The 12,474-nt window shown below is 36.8% G+C and overlaps 1 protein-coding gene across 2 annotated transcripts in view; it reads right to left on the reverse strand.

Annotated features, from left to right (window-relative positions):
- Positions 1-12,474, reverse strand: part of LOC138693204 (unc-112-related protein-like) — a 527,407-nt gene that overhangs the window by 497,215 nt on the left and 17,718 nt on the right. The gene's annotated exons all lie outside the window — the stretch shown is intronic.

The raw sequence follows: 12,474 nt of genomic DNA on the forward strand, positions 1-12,474 counted from the left end.
CTATGAATATGGCCCTATAATACCACATATGGGGGGAGAGGATGCGCTGAAAAGCTGACTACGGGACGGAGAAAGAAATGGCGAAAAGTGTAAGCCTCACATTGAAAGTAACTTTGTCCTTTCGCAGTGCAAGTGGAATAGAGGTACGTGAGCTAACTAGCTTTAAAAGGAAGAGTATCGAGGGAGGGAAGCTTCCCAGTTCATTTTTTTTTCTTTCCCTTATGCGCAGATAGGTTTCACGAGATATATCCACCTCCAACACAAAAGCAATGGCTGTGTCGAAAAAATCCTCCAAGAGTCAAAAGTTAAAATTTAATAACTAATATTCAAACACATCTACATTTTCATATGTTTCTGACATTCAGTTTCGAAATATAGGTAACAAAATTATGAAAATAACTTTCAAACAAATATTGATCAGTACAATATTAATAAATAAAATTCTATTCCAAGCATTCCTGAATTATGGATTTTAAATTTTTAAAAATGTCGACAACTGAAAGCAGTCCAAATGCGTTCCTTAGGACCAATGTGTGTAAATCATCAAAGAAATACCGAGATGAAGATGATGATGATGATGATGATAATGATAATGATAATAATAATAATAATCTCTAGTAGATTTGTTTCGAAAAAATACTACCGTCATGTATCGGCCGAAACACGTTGAACCAAAGTCATAAAGCAAGCACTCCTCTGGAAAACTATTAATTCTGTCAATTTAACCTACGAACTAACAAATCTATTACGCTTATCATCCAGTTAATGCTAGGTACATTCCTAAACCTTACCGGCTGACTATACTAGGATTCGTCGAGTATCAACTACTGTTGTCCCTAGATCAGCCCTCTCCATGAGTTGTCATCTGGTGTTCGGTGAATACTACGGGAATGATAACGGAATGAAAATCGGACGGAATGATGTTCATGCGTAACGTTGAGAAAAGGAAGAACCCCAAGAAAACCCTGATAGTGATTATGTCCGCCACAAGTGTCAATATAGATTTTTCATGAAAAATCGCAGGCCTGATCGGGACTCTATCCCCGACAGACTGCGTGACATGCCTGACCAGCGGATAAAGAATTACAAGTATGGACACTTCGCGTCGGTACCTTTGATGTAACAGGACTGATTTCAATGACCTTCAAACCAGCTTGAGCGTGAGATTCTGCTTTTTCCCCCTAAGTTGGCGCTAATATCACACCAGTTAGCAGTCGACACAGCGGAATATAACAGACATAACTGTAGGTATATTTACTTACTGGCTTTTAAGGAACCCGGAGGTTCATTGCCGCCCTCACATAAGCCCGCCATTGGTCCCTATCCTGAGCAAGATTAATCCAATCTCTATCATCATATCCCACCTCCCTCAAATCCATTTTAATATTATCTTCCCATCTATGCCTCCTAGGTATATTATGTACTGAAATAAATAAATTGGGCAGATGAAATAAATCAGACATAAGATTTCTTCATGTAAATATTTTCAACAAGATTAGATATTAGTTAAAAAAATTCTACAGCGGATGGAGAACAAGCAGCTCATATAAATGTACAATAAATAACATTATACAAAGCGTATAAAAGTTTATATTCTGTTTGAATCGGATAAATGGAAGTTTTAATGTACAATTGTAAAGAAATACCGTCCTAATGTTCAAGACTGAATATAAATTAGCAAAGATATGACGAATTTGAATTATCTTCTTTCTGGAAAATCCTATACTTTGTAGAACTAAAACACGAAATTTCAAAGCTTCATAAATTCGTAGCAATTCTGTCTTGATTGCAAGAGACTTTAAGAACTATATAATATGAGACGTTAATGGGGGGAGAGGGAGGGGGGGGAAGAGAGAGAGAGCACTGCTTCTAACGAGAAGATATAAACCAGAAGTCCATGTCAGGATGTGCACCTGTGTGCAGGGTGGAGACCGCTGCAGGCATTGGAATCAGTGGCCTTCTTCGACCTTGCGACGAAGCCGCCACTCCGCCATGTGGAGTCCGAACTGATGCAGGCGGGCTGGCCAGACATGCACGACTGCTCTTTATTGTTGTGCAACACACGCAGAAAACTGTTCAGGGGCCGGAGACGCACGTCTCGGTTTACGGTGCCAATATTCAGCCGCACAGTTCATTTTAGCGTTGTATGAGACGTAGAACAAATATAATGGTGAATAAAGTAGAGTTTTTTAAACCATATTTGAGAATTAGGTTCTCCAACGTTTCGTAACTACTGACAGGTTCCAGCACCAGGGCCCATCTCCTAGAGCTGGAAGGGTTATCTATCTGTTTTGTTCATTATGCTTGGTTAGCCCAAACTAATACGGTTGAAAGCTCAATATGAAATCGGTAAAATCTAGTACTATCATGCTTTACAAATTGTTTTAATGAAAATGTGCGCTTTCAATATTCCAAAAAAAAAAAAAAAAAAAAAAAAAAAAAAAAAAAAAAAAAAAACTGCTCTTGACGTGCTGTTCTCACATCTTTTGTGTACAGTCTTTTCTTCTGAACAAATGGGCTAACTTTATTCGTATTCAATATTTCATTCTTGTAAAAATTCAAGATAATGCTGAAACTGATCACGAAGAGAAAAGGAAATTGGCTTGGCCACTGGCTCAGAAGAAACTGCCTACTGAAGGATGCACTGAAAGGAACTGTGAACGGAAGAAAAGTTCGGGGTAGAAGAAGACATCAGATGGACAACATTAAGATACATGGATCATAAATTCGGAGACTAAGAGGAAGACGGAAAGTAGGAAAGATTGGAGAATGTTGGGTTTGCAGTGAAAGGGGCAGATGAATGAATGAATTTAAGATATGGGCTCTACAGACTCTTCCATCTACCCATTTGCCTTTTTTCTATATGCTATTTTCTTTCGATTTATGACTTATAACTACTTCTGAAAATCTATTATTCTCTTTCTCATTTTATGGCCACCTAGAATAGTTCGGGTCAGCTTACTTCATACCCTAAAGGTGAAAGCTAACCATTTTCCCCCCATTACTGTACATATGCTAGTGGATTGTGGTGATTTTCTAGTTTGCAGATTGAATTTTCTTTTGCCAATTTCGTTTCGAATTTCGATACTAACAAATACTACAAATGGTAGTGATTTTGTTACTGGTATGTTGGCAAATGAGACAAATATCCACAATATTTGTCGGTACTGGAGTTCCGTGAAATTAAAATTGTACTAGAATTCTGAGCCGGTGAAATTTGAACATACTAATAATTAATTAATATCAGTAAAAAGGTAAAGGTCACATGTCATGAAGGGACTTCGGAGGCATGGAGGTAGAGCCCCATGCTTTCCATGACCTCGGCACTAGAATGAGGTGGTGTGGTCGACACCACGCTCTGACTGCCTTTTACACGGAAAGACACGGTACAGTACTCAATTTTATAGGAGGCTGAGTGAACCTCGGGGCCGTTCAGAAAGTTTGGCAACGAGAAAAAAATCCCATCACCACCCGGGATCGAACCCCGGACCTTCCAGTCCGTAGCCACCTGCTCTACCAACTGAGCTACCCGGCCGCCAATTAATATCAGTATTAATATTAATACATAATAGTTATTTTATGTGTTGGGTTGTGGTTATAATTAAAGACTATAGCACAGTCTAATAGATACAGTCACGCAACTCATACGTATAAAATATGCCAACATTTGACAGCTGGCGCGACAGTAGTCCTCTAGCGGCAGGCAAGTTAAAAGTGTGCACACTACATATGATAACACATCAGAAAACGGGTTTTGCGTAATTTATTTTATATTTTTATGCTATACAATAAGTGTATATGGTTCTTACTAATTCTACTTTAGAATCCTGGAAGAATTTCACACGCAGTTAATCTACAAGTTTCAGAAGCTGGGAATAAACGTAATTCTTTCTGCTCCTTACAACTGAATCATGGCCCTGATCACGTATCATGGTTTGAAATAATATAATTGTTTGTACGTGGACGGTTAATTCAATTCATTCCTAAATATATTTATAAACCATTGGAACTCTATATTTCCTGTGAGAAGAGTCAAAATTGTAGGGCATATCTCGTAGGGTACATCGCGTGGTGAACTCCTCTCCCTATTTCTTGACAAATTAACTATTTTCCATACCGCAAATTGGGGTAAACTCGGCCGCTGAGGTAAACTTAAAAATAAAAAAGGGGAAGATTTAAACCTTAATTTGACAGACATTGATTTATGAAGTTCATTATTTTTCAATTTTTTTATTATTATTTTGAGTCGCCAATAGTGCTGATATTATGGTTTAAATTTTTATGGAAAGTTTACCGCATTTTACATTACATTTTCAGTTTTCACACATAAGCTTAATTTTAACTTACCCTACCTATATAATACGTAATTTACATGCACTTTCTGTTATTATGACGTAGGTGAGAACAAATGAATACGCAACTTTGTTGAAAAAATTGTAACTTCAATTAACTCAGAAAATGTAGGCCTAATTTTATTTTCAGAGCAGAAGTGGTGTAAGTCAAAAATGGGTAATGAGGGTTAAAGTAAACATTCTGTAAAATACAGCGCAAAGTAGCAGTTAATATTGAATTTATTTAAACTATTGGTAGTCAGTGAATAGCACGTAGGATATATTAATTGCTACTTTGCGCTGTATTTTACAGAATTTTTACTTTAAACCTCATTATCTAATTTTGACTTACACCAATTCTGCTCTGAACGGCTCAAATAATCACTGGTAATGTAAAATCAACACCAATAACAGTCATGCAAATTATTGCAGAAAAGATTGCGTTTTATATTAAATTTAAAAAGGCTCTTTTATTTCTTGAGAACTTAATACGTCTGCCACATGAATCTACACCAACACATCAGAAATTTATCGACACAGTCTGGATTTATTCAAGAAGTAAATATTTTGCAAAAGGATTATAATAAGGCATGAATTCTTGAAAAAATTAACACCATAATCCCTACTTGAATGCAATATAACATTCAACTTTTGAAAAATATAAAGAAAAAAACACGAATACAAAAATTATGGAATTACTTGCATTAAAAACTGTAGATACATTATCCAAAATCGGAATGGTTACACATTTACACATGATCTCTGCAAAACAATAATATACTGTAACAGGTATTTACTTTGTTTTTATTTAAACTCTCCTTTCTGACATACAAATAGGTAACTGATAACTAATAAATGTTTTATAGAACACAATACGTAGGCTACCTACAGCGTGGATTATATGTTATGACTGAGTTATGATTTTCTCTTGGTCTTTAGGGAATCTGAAGAACGACAAATTCGGAGATTTAAACTTGTTGTTACTGCAATTTTCGTCATTGCACACATTGCCTTTATTCCGACGCATGATTAAAACGTTATTATAACATCTCGCATACCCTTAAAGCACGTGCAGGCTGTATTAACCCTATGACCAGTGCCTTGCCTGCCGCTTGAGCGCTAGTGTCGTGAATGTTGGCAAAAAAAGTGTTGAAGTTGCGCGACTGTATATATTAGACTGTGACTATAGTCAGATAAGTTTTCGGAGTTGGTACTAATAATTTCATGTGATCAAACAAAATACATTTCTAGGTTAGGTCTCGTGAGTCAATTGTTTAGTCAAACCAATGAATTTCGTATTGCCAGACAAAATACTTGACATGTTGATCCCTCCCCCGTATAGTTTACCTACGAAAATATGTTACAAATTATTGAATTATTTAGAATAACCTCCTAACATAAAGTACGGTAAGTAAATAAGTCATTTAGTATGTAGGGTCGTGTGACATCTGGTAGCAGTTGGCAACACTGACAAGACGGCAATATTTGCTGTTTAGGAACTGTTCTTATGTGATCCTTACTATACTTTTCGTAAAGATATGTGTACATAAATATGTTTTAATAAATATTTATAACAATAAAAATTGTCATCATCGTTATTGTCGTCGCCATATGACTAGGACTGGATGTTGACATTTAATAGTGAGGGAAAGGGATCACAAATAATATAGTTTAAGAATCCTGTACCGAAACATACCAATGAGAGCATAGTAAACAAATATGAGGCAAAGCAATCATATGGACTATGAGCCAATAAGATTCTCATCTCATTCCATAACCACTTACCCGATTTTGCTTGTGCGTGTTGTCAGAACATACCGGCTATTCTAACCTAAAATAAATCTTTTGAGTGAGAAACCCTCAGCCCTAGTCAAGATCATTATCGTCAATATAAAGAATTGTGTATTTTGTCCCATTCTAATCTAATTCGTGTGAGAACTGTGTATTTTAGACATTCCCATAGAGTTCACGGTCAGGGTTATTGCGTAAGACAACACAGAACAAAACGATAAAGAAAATATACTCAGTCACATTGAGATGGATAACCTGAGATGTTGAAACAGCGTCGTAAAATAACCCAATAAAAATAATAAATAAATAAAAACATTGAGATGGAGAAGATAAATTTCCAATTCCCTGCCTGGAATCGAACGTAGTAAAGGATTAGTAATGTTTAGTTAAAACAGTTTTACCGCTAGACATAAGAGGACAACGAAACCTTCTAGACAAGTTTATACGGGAAGTACTGTCAGTGACTCAGGAGAAGACGAGAGCGGACTGAGGGGGAAGGGATGTGAACAGATAACGTACGACAACGCGTCAATATTTGTAATGTAATAAGCTGAAACATTAGGTCTCCTTCTGTTCAACTAAGCTTTAATTTCCATACGCATTGTTACTCATGTTTCCTGCACGAGTAATAACCTGGATACTGAGATGCTTATCTGAGCGATGTGTTTATAATAATCAACAGCGATAGTCAAGAAGGTCACATTCTTGCCCCTCGTCTTCTCCTGAGTAACGGACAGTAGGTCTAATCGCATGACATGTGTGAACATGTAATGGAAAATAAACTACAAATAATACTTCACTACAACCCAGTGGGCAAGGATAAAATTACGAACTACTGAGACAGGATGTAAAATATTGTGTATGAGGGTTGTTTGAATGGACTAGTTCATAGTCCGACATAGATTAAACTACGATTATTCTGAAACAATCTTCATTTCTCAACATTATCCCCCCTGAGATTCACACACTTGCTCCACCGATGCTGCAATGCTGCTATACCCTCCTTGTACACAGATTCCTCGAGATCTACAAAAAACCTTCTACTACTGCGATAACCTCTTCATTTGACAAAAATTTCTTCTCAGCCAAGTGAGTTTTGAGCTTTGGGAAAAATAAAGAAGTCTGCCTGTGGTATAGAAGTCAGCATGCTGGTCTCTTACGCAGAGGGCCCCGATTCGATTCTCGGTCGGGTTGAATTACCTGAGTGAGATTTTTCAGGGTTTTCCCTCAACCGTAAGGCAAATTCCAGGAAATTCCGGTCACAACATCCCTGAATATCACCGGCCTCAATCATCACAAAAATCATATTCATAACAAATCAGTAATATATCTACAGACGCCAATTAGTTCACAATACTACACAGGCCTTCGGATTTCATCCAAAGATTAACTCGTGATATGACCAGAGATGTTAAAGCGAGTATAAATAACAGCAAAAAAAAAAGTCTGAAGGTGCACGATCTGCAGGGAGGGAGCGCGGCAACAATTCGAACCGTAGTTTTCATGTACTTCAGCAACCGCGACTGCAGACGTGTGAGCTGGTACCTTGTCGTGGTGAAACAATACTTTCTTCTTGACCATACCCAACTTCTCGCGAATTTTCTCTTTCAGTTACTGGAGAGATTTTAATAATATTGTCCGGTTATTGTTCTCCCCTTTGTTAGATAGTCAATCATGATTATCCCCTTAAAATCCCAGAACACTTATGCCATGACTTTCCCAACCGATTGAACAGCTTTTGCTTTCTTTGGAGGCGAAGATTCACTGTGCTTCCATTGTTTCGAATGCTGTTTTGTCTCTGATATGTAGTGGATCAAGATTTCATAAATGGTCACAAACCGCCTCTAAAAACCGAGCGTATTTTACTCAAATCAAACCAGACAATCCCTCGAAATTTGACATCGGACGTGCTTTTGTTCCGGTATTAAACTCGGAACCCACCTTGCGGAGACCTTGAACATGCCCAAGATATTAAGATGTGTCGCACCCATTCAGTTGAGATACGCATAACCTCGCTAATTTCCCGCACTTCCAGTGGACGGTCATTCAACATCATATCGTGATTATATGAGCACGAAGATAGATTTTTTTCCATTTGAGCAAATCTGTTCGGCGCACTAACTTCAAAATTAAACTACAGAAAATGTAGTCAACAGAGAATTACGATTTTTCGTGCTTTAATATTGAACGGCCGCTAACAATGACGGCATTGTTGACACGTTTTCAATGCCATCCATGTGTCAGGGCACAAACTTTTCAAACGCACCTCGTACGTGACCTTTTTCGTTACATAAAAATAATGCTGATGAAAATTATTAGTGATATTTTACGGTGAAAATAATTTCAATAAATAATTCTGCATCTGCAGAAAATTTGTAAAGAGTATAATACAATAATATATAATATCAATATAAACTTGAACGTTTACGAAATACTTTAGCAATTTTATCGGTAATTTTAAGAACATCACGATGCACAACAAATACAGTATATGCATGAACTACTATTTATATACATCATAACACCTACGGATTGTTGTCACAACTAAGGTAGATTTTTATTAAAAGGGAAAGTTACACGATAATAAATATAAATAATGATGTTTTATTAATTCTCCTTTATAAAGAGTTAACATACAATTTAAAGAAAGTTACCTGCCTAATATCTGTAACACACAGTACACGAAAGAGTACGTAACAAACGCTATAATATCAATATAAATATTTATGAAGTTCTACATTATGGACATCATAGTATTATACATGCGTAAAAAATGCAAAACTCACTAATATGCACTACAAAAAAACACAGCACATATAATCATAATAGGTGTATAATAGGAATATCTTTAGGTCCTGAATGTTTATATGATTTATCGATAACAGGTATCTAATACAAAAATTAATAATAAAAAAAAATTGTGACAAAAATGTTTTTGGAGATGAAAGTTTACTAACAATTTCATTTACTACTTTATTTTCTTTCTTATTCTGCTTTACCTTCCATTTCATCCGATCCGCACATCATTGCCGGTAGGGCAGGAAAGTTCATTGGATCGCGCATTAGACGTCTCACAAATGCGGGCCTCCCTGGTCATAGAATCGGCAAGACACAAGACTACCGCTAAGACATCACAGGACAATTACAAAACAACGGCCTAAACACCCAGTCTCGTGGACGGAAGATAAATTTCCAGGAATCGAATCTCGGACAGTTTCGTAGGGGAGAGCACGCGCTATAAACATAAGTCACAATGGCTTATTACTTTATATAAGTAAAAATAAATATATAGGCCTATATACAGTATATACAGGCCTAAACAAATAAACTGTTGGATCCAACTTCGAGCAAATCGTCATTTTGTGTTACATTTTTAAATAAACATCCCTTTTTTACCAAAAATTATTATATTTCATAATTATCATTTCCAATTTAATTACCTCATAGACATTTAGTGTGAACAAAATTTGTTACAGCAGGTTGGGAGAAATAGCTGTACACACATGCAGAGACAAAGGGCATGCCAAAATCCATTCTCCATTGTCAGAGATGCTGAAAATAAGAGTACAGTATTTCGGTGAAAATCTCGATATTAATTTCTTTCTGATTCACTACACTTTGTTTCATATGCCGAATGAAAATATACAATTTCTTGCGAAACTATAAAAATTATTTTTCCACCAAAATACGCATTCCTATGCATACCCAAAGTATGTAAAAACATGTAGATAATATTAATGATACACGAGCAACATTCATTTTCAAATAAATTCAAGCTTTGTTACCGAGATCCTACACAATATTAGATTTTTAGGCAAGGGATTTTAAAACAGTAAACAGAACTTCCACGTCCCGTTTTATTCAGCCTGCTCATCCAGAAGCAAATTCACTAAAGAGAGCTTCAATGCCGTGGCTTTTTCGTTTTATCCTACTACTACTGTTTTGATCATGGAGCGTGCAAGGGACTCTCTATATAAGAGAATAAACAAACTTATAAAAAATATAGACGTTGGTCCAAGTGCTCAAGAGAGTGGAAAGATAATATCAGAGAGTAAAACAAAAGAGCATGAAGCTGACGCGAGGTACATACAATATAAAAGCAATATGCATCATCTTGTTATCATTGTATGCTCTAACATCATAATATAAGACAGCCTTGTTCTACTTAACCTTTCACTCTTTCAGTCTAGTAAACTCTCCACACTGGCCAATTTATTATTTTAGCCAGGTTTTTAATGTACTTCCCTCACACCCCTTCTACTAGTAAACTTCCACACGTCCACACAGAATCAAGATCGCATATGCAGTCAAAGTCGCCTTACGGTCATATTATACACGAGTGAGTGAGTGAGTGAGTGAGTCCAGTACGTTTCAGAAATATGGTCGTATTTTCTAGTGAATAAACTGCATTCATTATTTAATCATATTTTCACACAGGTACTGTGTCCGTTTGGTTACGTCGCTTCCCGATTTCCCCCACCCGTTTTTGCTGTATACTGTAGTTTGAAGTCAAATCACTGCAGCTATCTACGAACGCTCTATGTTACTTCTACAATGTTCTTTGAATAGTTGTATCGTCGATCATAATTGTGTTCCAGGACCATAGTTATGGGAAATGACGGTATGCAAGGAGACAGGGAGTTGAAAAAAAAAGTCTATCATTATTATGTTCTATCCAGAACCATTCGTTCGTTACTAAGTATTGTACCCAGACGTATCCTCAGCAATGAAGCCGATATTCTTCGTAAGTGCGTAAATAGTGTGGAAGTCCCTGGCGCTTGCAGAAAGTCACAGTGTCATCATAACTAATTCTTCTCAGGGTCGCAAGTACTATACTGTGTTTCATATCGTCTGGTAGGCAACGTAAAAATTACCGGCAGAAGAAGGGAGCAAGATACTTGTTATGGCAGAGGTCACATTTCAGTTTTATATTGAAGTTGGGCGGTTTGAAGTGTTCTACCTCTGCCCAGTTCAAGATAAGCCTGGAACGTAACCTCTGCCATTGGTTAATCAGCATGTATCTTTTTCCCTTCCTTTGCAGGCAATGTTTACGTCGCCTGTTGGACATTACGGAATGCAATATAGTCACAAAGAGATGTTGCACCGAGAAGTTGGATGTTCCTACATTACAACAGTATGCAAAGACTAAAACATTTCGCACTACAAAGAACATCGTGAAAATCTGAAATCATACTCGAGTATGATTGTATTCAAGGATACTATCACTTTCATTAAATTTATATTATATTGTTTAGTCACTAATTAAACAATCGCATTTGCCAAACCATGATTTTACCTCATTTCGTACTAATTTAGGATGCTCCTTATTATTATTAATCATTATTATTAATTATTGTCTTTTTATTAGTTGTGTTTATTATTAATTGTCATTATTGAGTGTAATTAGTTACCACTGCCACCAGGTATATACTCATTTGCAGTGTGAATAAATACATAGGCTACATACATATAATTTGTGACATAGACCTCCAGTAACTTGTGTCATTCGACTAAGCCAGGTGATAAGAGTAAAAGCTCCAACTGATGCCCAGCCAAGAACCCAAACGAAACCATCGTTTTAAAAAGTTATTTATCGAAGGAAGAGCTGACCGTCTGCGCTTGAGTTAGAATCCACCCACCAAACTACATTACGATCTCTCCACGTCAATCACGTAATAGGTCTTAGTAAGCTTGATTCTTCAGCTGTAATATTTTCAAAAAAAATATTCCCTGTATAATAGCATATTCCCACCGTTGGTTTCTCTACTTTGACGAAGTGGTGGGCTTGCGTGGTCAGATGATCACTAGAGCGATGCTGACGGTAGCGTAGCTACTGGTAGGGACACCCTTGTCAGTAAGGTCTAGTGTGATGATCCAGACAAAAAGGGAAACCCTGATCCTCCAGGTTGGGGGTTGGGCGTGTCGGCTGACAACCGCACACCGTAAAAATACAATTGTTTCGAAACCTCAAGGGAAGCCTCGGATTGTTGGAAAAGTAAACAGGAGACGACTCAGGCAAAGGAATATGGATTGGAAAACGAAGGCCAGAGATAGAGAATATTGGAAGAGACGCATTGGGGAGGCCAAGGCTCAAATTGGGCTGTAGTGCCATAGCAGCAGCATAATAGCATATTATTCAAATTTATAAACTACTTACTGTCAGTTATCATTCCATAATTTTGTTGATCAGCACAGTCGTTCTCATACCTCCCAAATAAGTAATCAACATGCCGGTTCTACAATTCTTTATAATGCATCAGAAAAACGTCAGGCAATGAGTTTAGCAAATATTTGATCATGGCTCTGAAAAGGTATGTTTTATACTTTTCTCATATGTCATATTTTTCATCAT

Source organism: Periplaneta americana, chromosome 17, assembly GCF_040183065.1.
Source record: "Periplaneta americana isolate PAMFEO1 chromosome 17, P.americana_PAMFEO1_priV1, whole genome shotgun sequence".
Taxonomy (NCBI): Eukaryota; Metazoa; Arthropoda; class Insecta; order Blattodea; family Blattidae; genus Periplaneta; species Periplaneta americana.